Raw genomic sequence first — 19,500 nt, forward strand, 5'->3', positions numbered from 1 at the left:
ATGGAAGGAATCCAGCTAGAGTTGGACTTTAGACCTCAAGAGAGAAAAAGAGAAAGGAACCCAAAGCAGCTGGGACCGTCCAGCCTACCCTTCTCAGAATCTGGCCCCAAGACCAGTCCCAGCCCTCACACCCCTCCCTGACATGACCTCCCCTCCGCTAGCCCACCTGCACTGTGGGTGGCTGCTCCACCAGGACGGGGAGGGGCCCGGGATATTGCGGAAAGCCCTCACTTTTGAGCGGCTTCTACTCAAAAGTTGTGGGAGCACCTCAGCTGCCCCATCCCCAACCCCCTTCTGCATTCTCCTTCCCAAAGGAAACCAAGGCTCAAGGCAAAGTGACACCTGCCTCTGATGGTCCCTTTCTGGAATGTGGAGACAGAGGCATGGAGTTGCAAAGTGTCTTTCTGGATGCAGAGAGGTGTGAACTAACCTGACTCATCGTCTCATCCCAAACCAACAGTCTGGCTTCCCATGAGTTGAAGCAGCTATGCCTTGGCCCACGCCAAGTCCCAGGTTCTGGCTGGGAAAGGAAGTGGAGGATTCACACACACCCTCCTCCTCCTCTGCCGCCATGCAGTGTGCAGAGGTCACTCCCCCAGCCGGAGATGTTCAGCCTCCAGCCACCCCGCCTCCTGCCTCCTCCCTCCCACTCAGCTTCTGTTATTTCCCCTCCTGCTCCCTGACATCCTTCCCTCCTTCTCCCCCTCTCCGTCCCACACCTCCTCCCCTAAGCTGCAAGGAGCAGGGGGAAAGCCCACCAGCACTCAGCAGTGAGATCACAGCTGTGCTGTGCTTCTGGCATCTCTGCAGTCTGCACTTGCCCCTCTTTACCCCATCCATTCCCCCCAGAACTTTGGCCCTTTGCAGGCCCACAACGATGCAAAGTGTTGTGCTGGCCACTCCCCAAGCCCACCCAGCCAAGTGTGTCCTCAATAACTGCTGCGCCAAGTAGCCTGGTGGCAGGACTGAGCTGATGGGGCTGCACTGTGGGGGAACATTTAGTCATTTCTTCAACAAATATTTATTCAGCATCTCACATGGGCTAAGTACTGTGCAAAATGTAGAGGATCAGGTGGGGAAGAGGGGAGGGGAAAAGGAAGGAGAATAGTTAGTGAATGGTAGATAAAAGCCAGAGAGACAGGGAGGACAGGTGTGTGAGTGTGTGTTCATGTGTGCACGTCTTTGTGTGTGCATGTGTGAATGTGTGTGTGTATACGTGTGCATGTGTGTCTACTACTTTAGATGGAGTGGCCAGGAAAGCTTCTGAGAAGATGACATTCGAGAAGAGCCAGCCTGATAAAGTGGTTTTGTAAAAGGATGCCCTTATCAGGAACAGCAAGTGCAATGGTGCTGAGGTCTGGATGAACTTGGGCTTGGTGTCAGAGCAGCAGTTCTCAAATGGGGGTAATTTGGCAGGACCTGGAGACAAGACATTTTTGCTTGTCATGATGGGGGTGCTACTGTTATTCAGTGAGTAGAGGCCAGCAATGCTGTTAAACATCCTACAATGAATGCATACGACAGCCCCATGACAAAGAATGATTTCACCCAAAACGTCAACGGTTCTGTGGTTAAGAAACTTGGTATGGGGGGAAGAGGAGGAAAATATGAGTTTAAAACCCCAGTTGAGTCACTGATTCAGTGTGACCGTGGACATGCTATGTAACCGCTCTATGCCTCAGTTTCCTCACTTGTAATATGAAGGTAACCATACTGGCCCTGCCACATGACTTCAGTAGGGAGAGGAAAAGAAGTAGGAGCTTAGGAAGTATTTTGAAAAGTCCCCAGTGCTGGTCATTGTTAGTATTCTTTCTCATTATTATTCCCCAGAAGAGCTCCCTGAGATGCTCCGTTGATTTGAGAAGCACTGCGGGGCTGGACTCCCAGGGCAGAAGCTGGCCTGGCCACAGAGGTCTTAGTGCCACTGCCTACCCCACGACCGCCTTGAACTTGGAAGCAGGCAGAGACTGGGCGGGGAGATGTGGGTCTTCCCTTCACTGGTGCAGAGCCTCGAGGCCCCACTGGGCTCAGTTTCCAACCACAACACGAGGGTCTGGATTCATTTCAGTCTTTTTTTTTTTTTTTTTTTTTTGAGCCCTCTTAAGAATTTAATGAGAGCTGTCAACCCCCTCTTCAGAAAAACGCACCCTCCTCCAACATTTTGGCTCTGACTTCTAAGGGTTCCCTGACCCCTAATGCCCCTTGATTGACCTAGTTTAAAAACATTCATACATCCTGCTCTGGAGGATAGAACACCAACTTTGGAGAGGAACAAATAACGTGGTCTTGCATTACTGACTTCACTTTAACGACTCCCTGCTTCCCTCCAGGAACTGGAGAGAACATTGGAAGTGAAACTAAAGCAAATGCGTTGCATCCTCTCAAGGCAGCCCCATCCCTCCACACAGACTCCAGCCTGCAGCCCCTCCAATCCCCAAGAGGTGGGCGGACCTTAGACCCCTCAAAGTGGGGCGCGAGGTGGAAGAAGGGGTCTGGGTGGTCAGAGGGGCAGGCCCTCTGGACTGGCAAGCAGGGCTCAGGGAACAGTGTCTCCTGAAGGCTCACCCGATGCTCATCGGACACCCCACACGGCAGCTTCCTTTTCCTTGTATTTAATAAATTTTTAAGATATGGAAATATATTCAAAAATAACCCAAGTACCCCATGCAGAATGGACAATTGTTAAAATGTTGCCATATTTGTTTCAGAAATGAAACAAACATCTCAGAGTTGGAGTCCCCATTCCCTATTCCTTCTCCCCACTCCCACCCCTAATCTTTCTCCCCAGGTGGAAAATTCTCATGATTTGAGTGGGAACATTTTTGGATCATTAAACATATTTTAACATCTATGAATGCTATTGTTTTTTACTTTACATAAGTCATATCATGCCATATATATCATTCTGCAACCTTGATTGTTGTATTCGACCTTTTATTTCATACTTGGGATCCATGCATGTTGACAGCATGTAGAGCTAGATCTTCCCATTTACCCGTTGTGTAATATTCCACCTCATTTCTTTTACTATTCCCTACTTAGATGTTTCCATTCTGTTGCAAAAACCCTCTTATATATGATTATTTTTCCACGTGTGAAAGCTTTACTAAGATTTATTTTATTGGGGGTCTCAGAAGCTGTCAGTTTTCAAAGCCCCGTTCCTTAAATTGTCCAGGAGAGACGACATCTAGGACCTCTATTAGCCAAGACATCAAAGGAAGGCAGCGGCAGTGAGACAGAGAGCCCCTGAGTCACACTTGGCTGTGTTACCCTGGGGGAGGGGAGGAGAAGTTGCTGTTACTCAGAAGAAGGGCACTGGCAGAAATGAGGCCCAGGGAGGAGCCCTGTGACCAGGTGTGGTGAAGGAGCTTTGGCTGAGCAGAGAGGTTGACCTGCTGCAGGTACAGAGGAGCCCCCTGCTCTGCGGCAGCCTGGAACCCAAGGCACAACAAGCCAGGCAGGACCTCGGCCGTCCTCTGCCCCAAATGCTTCACTACACCCTGAGGCCAGAGCGGAAAAGGGATTTGCCAAGCTCATATCACAAATTCCAGGCTCCAACCCTGTATTCTGTCTATTTGACTAACAGGACAGGGACAACTGGGTTTCATTTCCACCTGAGGGGAAGAGGGAAAGGGGTTAAAGAGCAGCCCCTGATCTACCAGGGCGCGTGTGGAAAGGGGGGATGTGGGGTGTGTACGTGTGTGTGTCAGGTTGTCTGATACAAATGGGAGTTCAGCCTGTTGGGCTCATGGTGCTGCTCGAATCAGAGAGGGTCACCCTGTGGGTTCAAGTGCCGGGAAGGCAGAGGAGGCTGCAGCTGCAGTCCCAGGTTGGGGAGCAAGCTGTCTGCAGGAATGGCTGGTAGGTTGCCGGGCAGGGATCAGAGTTCTGTCTGTAGCTCTCTCCTTCCCACTGGGGCGGCATCACCAGCCCAGGGTAATTTCTAATCTTAGCCATGGGAACCACGCCTTCGCTTTTTCATGCTCAGTTCCATCTGTGCAACCTGGAGAACTTCACACTCACTATTATTCATTCACATTGTCCCCCAGGGTAGCGGCATGGCAAGCATCGTGTTGACTGCAGAGAAAGAGAGGAGCAAGGCCTCTCATAAAGAATTTGCATCTCAGCTAGGCATCGTGGCTCATGTCTATAATTCCAACACTTTGGGAGGCCAAGTCAGGAGGATGGCTTGAGGTCAGGAGTTTGAGACCAGCCTGGGAAACACTGAGACCCTCCCTGCCATGTCTACAAAAGATTTTTTTAAAAAATGAGCCAGGCACAGTGCCACAATGCCTATAGTCCCAGCTATTTGGTAGGCTGAGGTGGGATTGCTTGAGCCTAGGAATTGGAGGTTGCAATGAGCTATGATCATGCCACTGCACTCCAGCCTGGGCAACAGAGAGACTCTGTCTCAGAAATTAAAAAAAAAAAAAAAAAAAAAAGCAGGGGAGAAAACAACCCCTGAATCTCATCATGAAACCTCAGCTTCCTTTCCAAGAAAGAATACAGCCCTGTTTCAGGCCTGGCTCCCATCTCCCTGCTCTGCGCAGAGGGCAGGAAGTTCCCTTGGCCACAGTTGCTCCTCGGTGCTCAGCTCCCTTGGCCCTCAGCCTGCACAGCTCTTGCATCATCTAACTTTTCAGGGGTGAAAGTCTGTCACCCCATTTATCTTTAAACCCCCTTGAAGGCAGATAGAGCTAAAGCTTCTTTGTGTCACACACAGGGTCAAACACAGTGCTAAGAACATAATAGGTGCTCAACAATTTTTTTTTTTTTTTTTTTTGGAGACAGAGTCTCACTCTCTTGTCCAGGCTGGAGTGCAGTGGTGCAATCGTAGCCCACTGCAACCTCAACCTCCAGGGCTCAAGAGATCCTCCTGCCTCTGCCTCCCAAGTAGCTGGGACTACAGGTATATGCCACCATAACTGTCTAATTTTTAAATTTTTTGCAGAGACAGGGCAGGGCTTGCTATGTTGCCTAGGCTGATCTTAAACTCCTGGGCTCAAGTGATCCTCCTGCCTTGGCCGCCCAAAGTGCTGGAATTACCAGTGTGAGCCATCACAACTGGCCCTCAATAAATATTTTTAATAAAACCAGCTCATAAGGAGGCACAGGGACTACTGACCTAGTTCACAGAAGGGAAGCTGAGGCCCTGGGAGGGCATGTGACTTAAACTGAGGTCTCCACGTATGCAGACACCGAAGCCAAGTCTATACTACCAGAACCCAAATCTGGTTTTCACTCAGACATTCATCACGTAGACTTTGAGACAACTGGTCACCTGGGGGAAGTGCATCCATCCCCTTCCTCAGCAACCAATCCTGTTCGGAGTTTTGGACCAAGACAAAAAAAAAATACAAGGCAGAGTTTCTGTTTTTGAGGATCTGGTGGAGAGATCTGACAGCTATGTACACCTAAACGAAAAGGGTTTAAAAAGCAGCGTGAATTTAACCAAAAATGCAGCTTTCTTAGGAATTTGCTGAGTTAGAGCCAGTTTGTCTCTGCCCCTAGCATGTGAGCGGTTTTTAATTTTTTCTTTTGTAGAAAAGGAGGTGAAAATTACTCTCTTGGCCAGGCATGGTGGCTCACACCTGTAATCCCAGCACTTGGGGATGCTAAGGTGGGCAGATCACCTGAGGTCAGGAGTTCAAGACCAGCCTGGGCAACATGGTGAAACCCTGTCTTAACTAAAAATACAAAAATTAGCCAGCCATGGTGGCGCACACCTGTAGTCCCAGCCACTTAGGAGGCTGAGGCCGAAGAATCACTTGAACCCAGGAGGCAGAGGTTGCAGTAAGCCAAGATCGCACTACTGCATTCCAGCCTGGGCAACAAAGTGAGATTCCAACTCAAAAAAAGAAAAAAAAGAAAAAAGAAAAAAAGCTACTCTCTTATCTGCCTCACCTCTCAGGCACCCGGGTGGAGGATGCTGTCTGGGCTGTCAGGTCCCCTGGTTTCTGGCATTGTCCTTGTGTTCTTTTCTTCCTGCTTCTTTGTCCCAGGGTGCTGAGAGACTAAGAGTGTAGACCTGCTCTCCATGTTGGGGGCTGGATAACAGAGAGGTGCGGGAGTCGGGCGAGGCGGGGCAGTGCTGCAGTCAGGGAACCAGAGCTCTAATTCTGGTGCTGCCTCACTCCTGCTCTGGGACACTCATCCCACTTACTGAGCCCTGCCTACTCTTACATGTGGTCAGCACAGTTGTAGGTCCTTAGGAGGAAACCACCAGGCATCATTCTTCAGAACTGACACTTTTTTTTTTTTTGCTTGTTCGTTTGTTTTTTGAGACAGAGTCCCACTCTGTTGCCAGGCTGGAGTGCAGTGATGTGATCTCGGCTCACTGCAACCTCTGCCTCCCGGGTTCAAGTGAGTCTTCTGCCTCAGCCTCCCAAGTACCTGCGACTATAGGCGCTCATGCCACCACGCCCAGCTAATTTTTTTATTTTCAGTAGAGACGGGTTTCACCATGTTGGCCAGGATGGTCTTGATCTCTTGACCTCATGATCCACCCGCCTCGGACTCCCAAAGTGCTGGGATTACAGGCGTGAGCCACTGCGCCCGGCCCAGACCTCACACTTGGCACACACTTTACTTGCATGTTCGCATTAGGCCCTAGACAAAAGATCCCAGACCGATGGATCTGCTGTATCATCAGGCATACAATTCAGTCTTTCAGGGTCTCCATTTCCTCGTGTGTCAGATAAGCATAGTTGATACCAACGCCACTGTCAATGAAATCACAGATACAAAAAATGCTTGACCAGTGAGGATAGTACACATTGGATGCATTGAAACCAAAGGGCATGTGAAATTATAGATCAGTATGGAAACATGCTAGAATTAGATCCTTGCATTTCTTGAAGTCAAAAGAGCAGGTCCTTTAGGAAGGACTCCCCACCCCCACCCCCACCCCCACCCCCACCCCCAGCCCCATTCCCATCTCACCAGACCTGCCTCTCGGCCTCCAGGAGGGCAGCTGCTCTTGCAGAGATGTGAGAACAGTCCCCAGGCATCTGCCAGCTGGGGCTGGGGGGCCCAGGCTGCACCAGACTGGTGGGCGGGCCTCCAGCCAGCTCCCCAGCAGAGGTCTCCCTGGGGCTGAATGGGGCACGTGCCCAGGGCTAATTGACTCCCCTTTTATGATGATTCTCCCCGTTCCCCCTCCCCCCATACATACTCTGCCTGATTCAGCTTTCCTTATCTGGAATTCCTCCTCCTGTTTGTACTCCTTGTCCTTGACCCTTCCTCCCATTTGCTGCTCTAGATGAGGGGGAAAGGGGTCGGGGGCCAGGGCTGGGGCAGGGGTGAGCCTTTGAGCTAGTTAATCATCTCAGCCCAGGCTGCAAACTTCCCTGTGCTCAGTTTGCAGACGCCTGAAGGCCTACATGAGCAAAGCTCGATACAGATTTTCTGAGTGAATGCATGAATGAAAAAGAGGCGAGAGTGGAGGAGGAAGGGTGTGGGGGAACGTGGGCAACATGGGGAGGGGCTGAGGTTGCTGAGGTGCTGCGGGGAGAGGCTGCTGGTGGGTTGGGAGCAGGGGCCCACGCAGCTCTCAATTAAGTGCACTTGGATTCCATGGAAAGGCAGAAAGTGAAAGGGAAATCGCTGGCAGGCTGAGTCATTCCATCGGGTCGAACAATCGGAAGCAATTCGGCTTCCCACTGCTCTGGAGGAATCAAAAGCCACTCTGCCGGGCGGGCTTTTGTGCGCAGGTCGTCAGCGTTCAGCTGCTGGGGAGTCTTCCTCCGTCCCGGTGGGCAGCTTGTGTCTTAGCAGCATTGATTGACATTTCTCCCCAGGAACAAGATTACCCACCAATCCCAGCCTGCCCTTCCCCCTTCCAAAAATAAAGCCACAGTTACATGCAAAGCTCATGCAAATTTCACCCTGCTGCTGTTTGTGCTGCGGCTGGTCCCACGTGAGAGAGCAGAAGGCAGGCTCATCCACATTCATGGCTTGGACCCCAGGGCCCAAGTGAGCCGGGCACCGCAGGATGAAGGGAGCCTCTTCTGACGATCCGTGATACAGATCTTAAACAGGGGAGTGGGTGCAATCTCCAGAGGAGGGCTGGGCATCTGGCTAGACTCCCTCCCATCTTACCTGGAGAGACAGAAACTGGAACCTAGGAGCAGATGGGACTCTGGAGGCCAGCATGTTGGGGGCAGATGGCCCCCTGCCTGCCAGATTTTTAACACCCAGAGTGGAGACTAAGTGGGCACCCCTGGAAGGTGAATTTAAAGATCCCAGATCTGAGTCTGAGTGATGAACCGACGTGAACCAACAGGGCCTTGGACGGAGACTGAAATGTAGGTTTTGCCCATTGATCAACTCGGTATTCTGAGGCCAAGTTCAGGTTCAGAATCAATGGAAACTGAGCGACGGCATGCATGGGCAAGGAGAAGGGGAGTGGAGCTGCTGTGAGCTCCCTAGGCAGGTTGACACCTGGTTAGCCTTTGGCAAATCCGACAACCCTAAATTGGATGGGAACCCTCAACGGATCTCTGACTTTGTTGGATGCCTTTGTACCTCCCCTCTCTCCAAAATTCTGATCTTCCTTCACCGTCCCCAGGTTCACATTGTGGTCCTCTTGACTCTCTAGACCAGGGTCTTCCATGGAGGGAAGTACAACAGGTGCACGACTCTCCATTTCATGCCAGGAGATGGGATGGGCATGGGAGTCTCTCACTAACGGGCACCCTCAAGCAGAGAGAGGGCGTTGGGGCCCCTTCAGGGCATTACAGAGGTACCCACCCCCTTACTCCACCTATGCCTGAGGCCTTTCCCGAGCGGGCAGGACCAGGCGTCCCAGGCAGTCAAATGCGTTGGCACCAGATCACAGATGGAACCACAGAACGGAGAAAAGCTGTTAAGGCCAGCGATGCTTCAGTGCACCGCAAGGCCACACAGTGTAGGTGGCATATCCTAGGCCACTCAGCAAGGCAGGGGCAGAGCTGGGCTGGAAGCCTGACCCCCCAGCTCCCTCTCCAGTGCTCTTTCCTCTTACATCGTTCTTTCACAACAGAGCAGGAAGCAGGCATAGGTGGAGGGGGAAGATCATTCTATGCTGAGAGGCGCTGCTACAAAAATACTCCCATCAGACCAAGGATGAAGCCAAGTCTCCCGCCCTGCACCCCAACAGCCTGCGGCTTCCAGTGTCATCAGCCATCAACAGCAGCTGAGGGCAGGTGGTAAGTGCTGTCTTTCCCTGGAAAATTAAGGGAAATTTGGAGCTTGTGAGTTTGGATGGGGCAAGAGTATGGCGAAGGACAGAGGTGGCAAGACAGAGTAGAAAGAAGCAGGCAGGCTGGAAAGCCCTCTGCCACCTCTGCCACGCCCGGGAGGGCTCTGGTTTGGACAGGGAAGAGGGAGAACTTAGGACAAGTCTTAAAGACGCTCCCTCCCCTTCTGGCCTTACCCCTCACCCCTACTTCAGTAGGGCTCATCTTTTAGATGTACTAAGTGTGTCCTGTGTGTGTGTGTGTGTGTGTGTGTGTGTGTGTGTGTGTGTGGAGGGGGAAGGGGTGGAACAGGGAGACCTGGTTGATTTCACATTTCTGGGTTTCGGAACCCAGAAAGGATTGGAATCGAGGAAGCCCCAGCAGGAGGCACAGCTCAGATTCCTGACTTTGGGTGCTGGAAATGACCTGGCATGGCACGAAGAGTTTAACCTGGTCCCTCAGGGAGGGCAGCTTTGGGTACCTGGCACTGTCTGTGTGTGCCTGAGTGTACTCAACAGCATGGGAGTCTGTGTGCACAAGCCAGGAAGCCTGCGGCCATTCCCAACGAGTCTCTACCTGTCCTGAGTTAAAGCTCTCTTGGTACCCTTTGATGTGTCTGGCTGAGGAATTTTGACTTCTGTGTCACCTCTGTCCTGATTCCTCAAGCTCCTTACCTCCTCCTCCAAGGCTTCTCAGTGAGCTAGAGCCTCACATTTAGCACAGGAGCTGCTGAGCCTGGGTTGAGCATCCGGCCATGTTTCCACTCTCCTGGAGCCTGCGGACCCCACAGCCCCTGACAGTGAGATAATTAACCTCTTGTTGGAAGCCCAGGGCTCCCGCAGAGTTGACCCCCAGCTGCCACCTAAGTCCCTCAGCTGTGCCCCCTCTGTCTCCGTGAACCTTCCTGGTGAGTGTTACCAGCCGGCAAGACCAGAGGTGCTTAAAGAGGCTCCGAAGAGCCACCCGTAGATGCTCAGGGTCACTCCCGCTTTGCTCCTGAACCTCCTTGCCCTTCTGGCCCCGGTGACGCTGAGTGACTTGTAGGCCCCACTTGCCATCCTCTTGGTTCTTTCCCACCTACTCTTCCCTCTGCCGGGAACAACCTCCCTGATCGTGTCTGCTTCACCAGTGCAGGGATGGTGGAAAAGCGCCTCTCCCTCCCCCTTGCCTTCCTTGACTGTGTCTGAATAAAGCAATGCCAGTCCTATGCTCTGTTAAGACTATGCATTTCCATTGCCTGTGGTTTGGTGGGTGCACAGTGGCTGCTGGACAGACTAGCCATAGGCAAGCCAGGTGAAAGCAGGGCCGGGGCCTGGCTTGATGTGCCTGGTGGGGCAGGTGCAGCTGGGGGTCACCTCCCAGTACATGTGTCAGCATGAGCTTTGACAGGTAGAAACAACAGTCACTGGAGGGGTGAGCTGCTGGGAGCACCTGTGCATTTTTTCAATATTCACATTTATTGTGCACAGTCTCCGTCAGGGCCCTGTAGACATGGCACTGAGCAGAACGGAATCTGCCTTAATAGAATCATGTCATGAATCATGTCAGACAATGAACACATTTAACTTGGCAATCAAGGTCCGATGCAATCTAAGCCGAACCTGTCTTCCCAGATCATCTCCCATTATTTCAGGCTAGAATGACTGGGCCTGCTTCTTGACTGATCCACGATGTGCAGTCGCTGATACTCTGTGTAGCATCTGACCTCCAGAGTGACCTTACTGGTGTCCCTTGACCACCCTCAAGGGCCTGTCTTGCCTTTTTCCTCCCTGTGGCTTTGCTCATGCCCAATTCTCCCTTCTGAGCCCGACCCCCCTTCCCAGATCAGGTCCTCATTGGTTTTCCCTGCTGGGTGGTCTTTGTATTTTGAAGGGTGCCTTTGTCCACTAGATATGGAACTCTTTTTGAGCCCAGATGCCGATGGGGACCCTAGAATCAAGACCCCCTAGCTGACCTGCGCTTCTCCTGCTCCCTGTTGCATTTCTCAAATCTTATTAATCCTTTGCCACTTACCAAGCCCTGTACCCACCTCTGCTGCCACACTCCCTGCAGACAACTTCATCTCTATAATACAGAGATAAGTAGAATCATTGGGAGGAAACTCCCTCAATTCCCTGAACTCATAAACCTGCAATTGACATGACTGCTGCCTCCTCTGTGCCTGTCACCATGAAACAGAAGTCTGTCTTCATCTCAGACTAATCCTTCCAGCCATGGCGTGACTCTCGTCAACGCCAACCTTCTCACTTCCAGTTTCCTATTATTCTCTCCCATGAGCATTTAAACGTGCACAAGTCTACCAATTCAAAAATAACATACAAGCTCCTGGACTCCATTTTCTTCTCCAGGGACCACTGTCTTTCCTCCTGTTCACAGCCAAGCTTCTCGAGAGAGACAGAACATCATACTCACTACTGCTGCTCGATCATTTCTCATTGGCTCTTCAGTCCACAGAGGCCCTGGTTTCTGTCCGCACCAATCCACTAGAACTGCCCTCCGGGATGTTGCTAAATCCAATGGACCTTCCCAATAGTTAGCAAACTTGACCTCTCGGCGGCTCTGTCTCTTTCTTTTTCGGTCTGTGTTTTTTGAAACACTGCTTCCTTGGCTTATGTGATACTGTGATTGCCTGGCTTTCCTCCTGTTGCCCAGGCTGTCCTTCTCTGTCACCTTTACCTCTTTCATTCTCTAAATGTGGATGCTTTTCAGGCTGCATCTGAGACCCTGACCTCTGCTCCTTCTGCACAGCTTCAGCTGCATCCACATGGGGATGATTTTTAGATGGTTATCTGCAGCCAAATCCTCTCACCTGAGCTCCTGCCCTAAATATCCAACTGCTCTTCCCTCGGAGGGGCCGCATCTCACCCTCGCACATCCACAGTGGAATTCTTCATTCTCTCTTTCTTGCCAGGATCCATCTGCCTTCAGCGTGCGCCTCCTTCTGGAATCCCAGTGTTAGTGAATAGCACAACTGTGATCAAGCCAGAAACCGGTCCCAAGAAACCTAAGCAAACCAGGAACTTTTGATTCCCACTCAGCCCTCACCCTACATCTGACCAGCCACCAAGCCCTGTCTCACTATTGCTTCTCCTCAAAACCAGCATTTCCCTGCGATTCCATAGCCACTGTCTTAGTCTAAGTTGCTATCATAGTTCCCTTGGGAAATTAATGGACCTGTTATATTTGTTTTTGTTTCCTAGCTCTCCCAAGGCTACCCTATTGCCCCAAAAATAAAGCCCAAATGTCCTAACGTGGCAGAGAAAGCCTTCATGACTGGGACTTTGTGTATCTTTGTATCTTCATGTCATCCGCCACCACTTCCTCTCCTCCCCTCCCCAGTCCTGCCCTCTATCTATTCTGAGACTGGAGTTTGTAAATCTGTCATTTTCTCCCTCGGACCCTGCCCTAGGTTTTCCCACGCCGCTCCTTAGGCCCAAAGCCCCTGGGACTTTGCTCAGAAGGCACTCTTCCGCTATGAAGCCTTCCCGTGTCTGTGAGGCCCCTTCTGCATGTTCTTACAGTGGGCGTTAATCACTCTGTAGCACAGCTGTTCTCTACTTTGAGCTCTTTCTCAGTAGATGGCAAGACTGTCTTTCATCCAACACTGTACTTCCAGCTTCGAACACAGTACCTCTGGCCCAAGACTCAGTGCTTGTTTGTTGAATGAATGGGTAAGTGTGTGTTTATACATCATATTTTATTTTGTGGTGCCTATGTTCTACCAGCTAACCTTTCCCAACAGCAACACCATAAAACACTCTACATAGTGGGTGTTTACGAACTTTTCATCCCTTCTCCTCATCCTAGGGAACTCCTTGGAATACACTAGGTAGCTTGGAGCATAGCGGCAATCATCTCCATCCTGGTGTGTGATGGAGGCTTCTCCATGTGGGCACTCATGCCTCAGTGGCACTCTGGCCTGAGCATTGGGTCCAAGGCTGTGGGTGTGTTGGAGTCTGTGGGCCTGAGTGTTAGACCCCCCTTATGTGGAGATAAGATTACAGCTGGACAATGTAACCCACTGGGGCATAAGTGCATGTACCAGTGTCAACACTCCCTTGGTGTTGAGCTTTTCTGCACTCCAAGCTCTACTTTGTGAAAAGAATCTGGGACACAGCACAACCAACTGTCCTGATCTTCCTGGGACTGTGGGAATTTCTGGGATGTGGGATGTCGGTGCTAAATCACCAGGAAAGTCCTAGTAAAGCGGGATGCGTTGGTGGCCCCACCTAAACTGGAAGTTAGGATTTGTACAAAAGAAGATTGAATTAGTTCTCAGTGACCCCTTGACCTAACCCTTGGTCCCTCACTGAGTGGGCTCCCTGGAGCGCTGTGATCAAAAACAAAGATAGAGTGGCTGCCAAGAGACTGTGTGTGTGTGTGTGTGTGTGTGTGTGTGTGTGTCTCAATGGGATTACCTCTCAGGAGTGTGATCTTGGCTTCCTGGAGGGAAGTCTCTGAAGGGCAGTGGGTGGGGGACAGAGACTAATGTGTGTGGAAGAGATGGATAAGTCATTAACTGGGGACAGAAAGAATTATGGTTGGGCGCCGTGGCTCAAGCCTGTAATCCCAGCACTTTGGGAGACTGAGGCGGGTGGATCACCTGAGGTCAGGAATTTGAGACCAGCCTGGCCAACATGGTGAAACCCCATCTCTACTAAAAATACGAAAATTAGCCGGGTGTGGTGGCGGGCACCTGTAATCCCAGCTACTTGGGATGCTGAGGCAGGAGAATCGCTTGAACCCGGGAGGCAGAGGTTGCAGTGAGCCGAGATCGCACCACTGCACTCCAGCCTGAACAACAGAGTAAGACTTCATCTCAAAAAAAAAAAAAAAAAAAGAATTGTGCATATGGGTTAGCTCCCAGCCTTACTTCCCCCACCTGGGAGAAGCTTTCCTGCAGACCCCAGAGAGAAGTGGGATGGGAGTTGGGGAAGGGCCTAAGCAGGAGGAAAAGTCTAAGAAGGCATAGGTGAGGGAATCCTAAAGGGTAAGGGGCAATCTAGGGGTAGGAGAGGAGAAAGAGAAGGAAACAAGGAAGGACGAGGAAGATGGAAAGTGCTGGTGGGTCCAGTCCTAGCAGCAGAGGGAGGGGTAAGACTGGGACTCCGGAGAGGACCTCCATTGTGATGTAAACGAGTGACTGAGCAGAGAGAAGGGGCCCTGTGGGGAAGGGTGAGGGTGCAGGGCAAGGACAGCAGTAGGAACTGAATGCAGCGACTGTATCATAGCTGCTGGTTATGAGGATCGGATTTCTTTTTTGCAGATGTCACGTGCCGGGGTGAGCTGTTATTAACTAAAAGGAGTCAGGGCTTAGCTGCAAGCAAGGAGGTATGTGGTTGAGTGCATTTCAACATGGGTAGAAGAAATGGTGTAGCCTGCAGAAATGAAGGCAGCTTTTTGGGACTGGAGCACATTTTAATGGGAGGAGAAGTCTATAAAGCTAGTAGCCCCCTAGCTACTCCCCCATTATAACTACTTGCAAAAAATAAAGAAAGAAAGAAAATGTTTAAGAGGCCTTTAGGTTATCAAGAAATAATATAATTCTGGGATAGATTCATTTTAAGATATGCTGGTTTAATGAATGGGTGACTATGATATTATAAAATATATATTTGGTCTTTGACCCCATTTCCTGGCATCCTAAAATCCTTAGAGTCTCCAGACTGATTTTTTTTTTTTTTTTTTGTATGCTAATGGTTGACTGATGGCTGGTAGCTTCAGAATACGGCAGGTCACCAGAAAGACCAAGGCAGGATTAGATGGTTGGGACTTTCAGCCACTGCCCCTAACCTCTGGGGAGGAGAGAGGGGCTGAAGGTTAAGTTGATCACCAATGGCCAATGGCTTAATCAATCATGCCTATGCAATGTAGCCTCCATAAAAACCCAAAAGGACAGGGCTCAGGAAGTTTCTGGATAGTTGAACACCTGGAGGGTCTTGGAGGCTGGAGTGCCCAGAGAGGGCATGGAAGCACCCACCCCACCTCTTCTCCCCCGCCTTTCTCTACGCATCTCTTCATCTGTATCCTTTGTAATATGCTGTACAATCAATCAGTAAGTGTGTTTCACTGAGCAGTTCTGTGAGCTGCTCTAGCAAATTAATCAAACCCAAGGCTGGGGTCATGGGAACTCCAATTTATAGCCAGTCAGAAGTACCGGTGAAACAACTTGGTGAATTAATCTCCAGGTAGGTAGTGCCATAAATGAACCGAATGAGAGGACATCAGAGAGTCCTCTGCAGAGCTGACTGTTTTCTTGTTGGTTGGGAAAATCCCACATATGTGGTAATAGAAGTCTTCTGGGTTGATTGTTATGGTGTTAGATCAGAGAAAAACGGTTTGTTTTTTCCCACTCAATATTTATTAAAGATATTCCCAATACTGGACATTAGGATTAAGGGTAAGCATGTCAGAGGCATTTGAACCAAAGCAACTCCATGTTGAATAGGGGCTGGGTAAAATAAGGCTGAGACCTACTGGGCTGCATTGCCAGGAAGTTAAGGCATTCTAAGGCACAGGATGAGACAGGAAGTAGGCAGAAGATACAGGTCATAAAGACCTTGCTGATAAAACAGGCTGAGGTAAAGAAGCAGGCCAAAACCTACCAAAACCAAGATGGCGTGAAAGTGACGTCTGGTCGTGCTCACTGCTCATTATATGCTAATTATAGTGCATTAACATGCTAAAATATATTCCCACCAGTGCTTTGACAGTTTACAAATGCCATGGCAATATCAGGAAGTTACCGTATATGGTCTAAAAAGGGGAGGAACCCTCAGTTCTGGGAAGTACCCATCCCTTTCCTGGAAAACTCATGAATAATACACCCCTTTTTTTAGCATATAATCAAGAAATAACTCTAAGTATATTCAGCTGAACAGTCCATGCTGCTGCTCTGCCTATGCAGTAGCCATTCTTTTGTTTTGTAAACTTGCTTTCACTTTATGGACTCGCCCTGAATTCTTTCTTGAGCAAGGTCCAAGAACCCTCTCTTGGGGACTGGATTAGGACCTCTTTCCACTAACAAGTATATAAGGCTGGTATTAATTCCAACAGGACAAACCAAGAAATGGTTTAAGAACTGGGCCTTTAACTGTGGATTTTCACTTTGTAGGCTAATCTATGACTTGGAGGAAGTAGGGTGGGGTGTTAGAAAATTCCAGCAACTCAAGGTGGGCGAACTGTCCTAAAAGCACCCTTTTCTCCGTTTCTATGCACCATAGTGCTAAGATTCTGGTGCAAGATCCAAAACAGCAGGATTTGTCAGCCTCCTGGCCATTTCCCAGTAGGACTTGCTGTGTCTAATGCCAATTCCAGCTTGGTGCAGAGCTTGGGAACTCTGGGTCTGGAGGGAAGGCTGGGAGCTGGAGAATGTGTGTGTGGAAACAGTCCCATCTACTATGAGCGCGTTGGAACGTCTTGCTCACCACTGTATCACTTAGCACAGCGCCTGGCACATAGTTGTGTTACAGTCGGTAGTCGGGCAGGCATGAGCAGGGCAGGAGAGTCCCCAGCCTGGGAATGTCAGGTGACCATCAGATGGTCAGGCGGTTGTTACAGTGTGTCTCTAAAATAATAATTGGTCACAGCTGGTACCAGGGAAAGGCAGTCTCCCAGTAGGTAGAAACACCTGAAGCTGGTGATCAGCAGCTTCCTGATAAGATCTCAGGAGTTGGGTGTGTGGGTTCAAGCATACGCACTAAGAGGCAAAATGGTATTAACTGGTATATTACCTTCCTCTAGGAACGAGACAGGTAAGGGGAGAATTCCTCAAATAAGCATGCACACAACTTCAGTAAACACACGGTGCATGCACAGCATTTGCCCGTCCCAAGTGCTGGCAGGCCACTGTGCATGTGGACAGCCCACCCCAAGGGAAGAATCAGGAGGAAATAACGCAACCTGGGAAGATGCCAACATAAGACCCCAAGTCAAAGGTCAAACCGTGCACTTGACTCTCTCAAGCCTCCCACCTGGCTGTCTTACAAGCATACTTCACTCCATGTCATTCCTGCCCTGACACTTTTTAATACACTTTCACTCCTGCTCTAAAACTTGCCTCGGTTTCCCACTCTGCCTTATACCTCCTCTGTCTAATTCTTTCTTCTGAGGAGGCAAGAACTGGGGTTGCTGCAGGCTTGTATGGATTTGCCGCTGCTAATATGGAGCTCAATACATATTCATCAAATGAATGAATGAATGGACTTTCTGCCTTAGTTCTCTCCTAGCTCAAATAGATCTTCCACATTGCAGCAACTAGGCACTGCCTTTCTAAAACACAGACTTGACAGCTTCAGGTTCTTTTCCAGCCTCTCCTCTCTCCAATAATTGTCTTAATTTCCTTCCTCGGAGATCTGTACTCACTCCCTGCAGTACATTCATGACCCTTTATGCCCTGGGTGCCAACCCCAATTGCCAGTTTTGTTTGTCCTGTAACCTGTCAGTGCTTTCTCACCATTTCTTCCAAATGCCACTCAGCACATAATGCTCTCATGTGCCACAGGCACAACCTAGAATCTCTTTCACAAAACTTGTCCCTATATCTCTATCCTTCTGCCTGTGAAAACCCATCCTTCAAGGTCCAGCTCAAATATCACTTCCTCCAGGAAGCCATCCTATGTTTTCCTTGCTGCCTTGTCTGTCATTGTACAATGGCAGACTGAAACTCTTAGAGCATTGATTTCATTCTGTTTCTGAAGTAGCCTGTTCTTTATCTGTCTATCCCCTCTACTAGTCTTTGGGCTTCTTGAAGACTAACATTGTTTTGTCTCCATTTACCCAGCTAAACAGCCATCCAAGGAAGGAGGGAGGGAAATCAGAGAGGCTCAAAGAAGTTGGAAGACGTGTTAGTGGGCTGGTGACAGGAAAATAAAACATAGCAGACATCTAGCTATTTGCCTCAGAAATTGCTGGACTTTGGAAGGCTGAATTGAAAGAATTGCCTGAGGCCAGGGGTTCAAGACCAGCCTGGGTGACATAGTGAGAGCCCCACGTCTACAAAAAATTTTAAAATTAGCTGGGCGTGGTGCCATGCACCTGAAGTCCCAGCTACTTGGGAGGCTGAGGTGGGAGGATCACTTAAGTCCAGGAGTTCCAGGCTGCAGTGGGCTCCAGCCTGGGTGATGGAGCAAGACCCTGTCTCAAAAAAAAAAAAAGAAGAGGCTGAGCATAGTGGTTTATGCCTGTAATACCAGCACTTTGGGAGGCCAAGGTGAGCAGATTGCTTGAGTTCAGGAGTTTGAGACCAGCCTGGGAAACATGGTGAGACCCCAACTCTAATAAAAACAAACAAACAAATAAGCTGGGGATGGTAGCACATGCCCGTAGTCCCAGCTACTCAGGAGGCTGAGGTGGGAGGATCACCTGAGCCCAGGAGGTTGAGGCTGCAGTTAGCCACGATCTCTGGGCGACAGAGAGAAACCCTGTCTCAAAAAAAAAAATTGCTGAATTTGCCAGTGAATTTTCTCTTCCTGATTTCACTTCCATCCCAAGAAGTAGAATTGCTACTGACCGAGAAAACAGAGGCGAAGGAGCCCTTAGACCATCCTCCTACACAGGAGACAGTGAAAGTGCTCTTATTCCCTTAGGCACCACCCCAACCCCAGATGAGGCTGGATTTCCCTCGTTTTCTCAGTGCTTTCTTTCAAAGAATCAGCCCTGATCTTCTTAGAGTAGCCCACGATAAGGGTGCACCCTTCCTTCTGCTTTCATCTGCCCAGTAATAGTGCTAATTGGAAGGACTTTGGCTCTTCCCGCAGCCTGGCTTTGTCAGGCGTTAACAGTCCTCTCTCATTCTTTGGATGTGGCTCGTGTTCCTGCTGGCAGTCTTCCTCAGAGTTCACTTGTCATTCAGGCCTCTGTGAAAGGCCCCCTTACAACTTGCTCATTCACTGTACCTCATTGTCCCTGCCCATTCATTGACATTCATGGGGATAATTCCTCCCGCTGCCACATGCACGGAGGCGCGTGCACATGTGTTCAGACCCCATGCCCCATTAGCAGTGAGAACACTTGAAATAAAAAGCAGCACCGCCTGAATGTGGAACTGCCTTCCTCTTTAATAGCTGGGGAGTCGATTGCGCTAATGTTATTTCAAGAAGTACCAGGAGAATTGGTGGGCACAGCAGAGCAGGGAGGGAGGAAGGGGCAGGGTGGTCCTAACAGTTCCCTTCCTTAAAGCACTGTCAGCGATATGACTCCGGACAGACCCAGCTCTCCTCCTCCCATCCTTCCTCCCTAGATCCAGCCAGTTCTGGGAGCTGCACTCCCTACCTTCCACCTG

At 50.0% G+C, this 19,500-nt stretch overlaps 1 protein-coding gene across 4 annotated transcripts in view; it reads right to left on the reverse strand.

Annotated features, from left to right (window-relative positions):
• The window catches only part of LZTS1 (leucine zipper tumor suppressor 1), a 57,675-nt gene that overhangs the window by 15,035 nt on the left and 23,140 nt on the right, over positions 1-19,500 (reverse strand). Inside the window, exon 1 of one of the 4 annotated variants that reach the window (XM_063668571.1) lies at positions 6,948-7,085. The exons of 2 other annotated variants lie outside the window; for them this stretch is intronic. The gene's annotated coding sequence lies outside the window, so the exon portion shown is untranslated. Of the gene's footprint in view, positions 1-5,904; positions 6,508-6,947; positions 7,086-19,500 lie in introns of those variants that run through there. One more of the 4 variants, XM_063668572.1, reaches the window with a different exon arrangement.

The sequence above is a fragment of the Pongo pygmaeus genome, chromosome 7 (genome assembly GCF_028885625.2).
Source record: "Pongo pygmaeus isolate AG05252 chromosome 7, NHGRI_mPonPyg2-v2.0_pri, whole genome shotgun sequence".
NCBI lineage: Eukaryota > Metazoa > Chordata > Mammalia > Primates > Hominidae > Pongo > Pongo pygmaeus.